This window comes from Palaemon carinicauda, chromosome 14 (assembly GCF_036898095.1).
Source record: "Palaemon carinicauda isolate YSFRI2023 chromosome 14, ASM3689809v2, whole genome shotgun sequence".
NCBI classification, from domain to species: Eukaryota; Metazoa; Arthropoda; class Malacostraca; order Decapoda; family Palaemonidae; genus Palaemon; species Palaemon carinicauda.
Genome location: NC_090738.1, coordinates 54,821,325 through 54,824,300, shown reverse-complemented (window position 1 = coordinate 54,824,300; position 2,976 = coordinate 54,821,325).

The following is a 2,976-nucleotide window of genomic DNA, read 5'->3' as shown; positions in this document are numbered from 1 at the left end:
ATTCATTTAGATGTTTATTTGTCGGAAAATGTGCCTTGATGGTTTGCCTAGCACGTGGCTGATTTTTTTTTTTTTCTGAAATGCCATATATTACAATGTTAGCCATTTTTCCGCGAGTGCCCCTTTTTATTTGTTTTGCATTTTTTTGCTTAGTCATGTTACCATAAGGAATTGGCAAGTAGTGTCGCAAAACTTATATTTTATAGTGTTGGAAAGTGTTTCTAGATGATCTGGCTACCCATGCCTATCTTTTTTTTAGCCAGATATGGCGTATATATAGGTATGTGTTCGATTTTCCGGTGATTGCCATTTTTTCGTTTTTTCCCAATTCTTTCAAAATTACTACGTACTAAGGAACTATCACAGAGTAATGATTCCTCTAGATGTTTATTTGTCGGAAAATTTTGTTTACTTTTTTTTGATTGAATATCATCAAATTTTTTTAGCTAAAATATTATATTGTTTTACATTTTTTTTTTTTTTTTCAATTTTATTTCCCTTCAACAAAATTTTTTTGGGTCAGAATTTTAATTTTATAGTCGTAAAATAATCGACAATTATCCAGCAACCCACCATGCAATTTTTATGCATATCCAATAATAATTAGATTAGTAAATAACACCTTGAAATTGACATACCCTTCCTACATTTCAAGTTACAGATTAGGGAGTCTGAGTCAGTGTGGTTGGCGGCCATTTTGTGGACATATCCGAAGCGTAAGCTGCCCTATCTATATATATTCTTGTTCCCTATAGAATTTGTGATATTTTGGTATATTTTTACCTGCATAAATATCATATTATATATTAAATATATGTATTTTTTTACGAAATTTCTAAGTACTCAAAAAATTACCTTTAGATATGGCCCCTGATATAAATGTAATTTACAAAATAATGAAGATTTTTTTACATATTTCTATTCTAGGATAACATATGTTTATTCCCTAAAAAAATTAGCCACTTCCTATTTCATTTGGGTACCCAAAAAAATTCATGAAATTTGGACAAATTTTTTTGGCCAAAAAAAGTTACCCTTTTTTTCTCATTTCAGATCTTCACCTCCATGGGTCTGACTTCATCCAAAATACATCAAGATATGTCCTAAACATTCAAGAATCAATTCCTAAAAGGATTTGTGTATATATGTATAAACTTTTTTTTATGAATTTTTATATCAGGTCTTTTTTTTCTACTTAATTTTTAAAAATATTTATAATAAATAGTTTTTCTGCAGATAAGTAGTATTTATCTTTACAGTTGTTTTAAGCATTCATTGAAGTTTTTTTTTGGCAAAAGAAAAAAGGAGGTTACTGCAAAAACTGATTTTTCAAGAATTTTTTTTTGCGTCGGGGTCGTTCGCGTCCGAGTATACCCTTAAAGGGGTGTCCGAGGAGCGTACCTATCCAGGGTTAAAGTATACTACTTAACAGCTATAGGGCGGCAGCACTCTGGTTCAAATGCCTGTGCCGGTCGGCAGCAACTGCCGGCCGGTATCAGCCAGTGTTGGCCGGCAATGGCTGCCGGCCAGCAACTACACAAGGTAGTACCCAGCTGCCGGCCACACTCTTGGTGACCGGCAGACAAGGACTGACATAAGCCGGCCGGCAAAGGTACAAGACCGATGCCAGCCAGCAGCAAAAGAACCAGAAAACTACACCTGCCCGGCTGCCGGCCTCATAGGCCGGTAGCCGAGACAGGTACAGCACTAGAAGAAAATAGAATGGATGCCGGGATAAGAGTGTACACTACCTCCAAGCCCGGCAACCGAAAGAGTGCATATAAGGAAGGGGAGAAACTAATTCAGGCTTCCTTGACCAATGCCGTCCGGCTCTGCCGGCAGGCATGGATGAGGGACCAAGAGAGGTCCGGGCAGCACTCGAAAACATAAGACCCTTGCCGGCCAGCAGCTCTGCCGGCCGGCAATGGGCTGAGTCAATTCCACATCCCAACCTATACTAGGTCCAGAAGTAGAACGACGTACAGTACAGTAAGACCCCTGCCGGCCAGCTCTGCCGGCCGGCAAGGTACAGTACAGTAATGGCTAGGCCATTACGGAGATAGAGGGGGAAGGGACAAGAGGGTCCTGCCAACCTTGCTTTAGTGACAGATCACCCGCAGCCAAGAAACTTATCTTAGCCTAAGGGAGATCTAAGGGAAAAGGCCAGCAATACTTGCCAGCTTCCAGAGCACCAAAGCAAGGAAGGCATTGCTACTCCCAAGGGAAGAACTTATCCTCCCCCGAGAACAGCAACAGGACTTAGTCTGGTCGATCACAAAAGAAGGAATCATAACTACAGAAACCTTCGGTAGTGACCTAAGGGAGCTAAGCTCCCTTTGTATGTGTTAGGTCAGCGAGGGGGACTCTGCCCCAAGCCAGACAACACAGACTCAGACTAAAAACTCTGTTGTTCTGTCCCTCTTGAACCATAACTACATTAACAGGAAGGTACAGTAACACCCCAGTATAGTTTTATCGAAAATAAATTCGGAAAAAAACACTTACGGATAAGCCCAAGGCTTAAACAGAGGGAAAGGGATTGCATACCTTCTCCGAAGAAAAGAAAGCAACCGGGGAGTATGATAAAGTATACTAAGTCTCCATAAGCAATTAGCCTAGGCACCAAGAGAATCGATTACCTAATTCACCGAAACTCACACGTATACAATCTTGGAAATATTCCACACAGTCTAAAATGTATAAAATATAGCCTAAAGCTTCAATAAAATTTTAATTACACTCAGAAAAACCAAAATCATGCATGAAGTACTAGGACCAAATGACTAGGCTACATGGCCTAGCGTAGGCCAGAATGGCGAATACTTCGCCTTATAATACTAAGCACGAAAGGAAATCCTATGTAATGCTAAATAGCTAAAATTTATTAAAGCAAAACAACCAGGAATGTTGCTCTGACTAACTAATTTATACCTAGCGAGCGACAGTGTCCAGGACACCTCTGGTAGGCTACGGCTC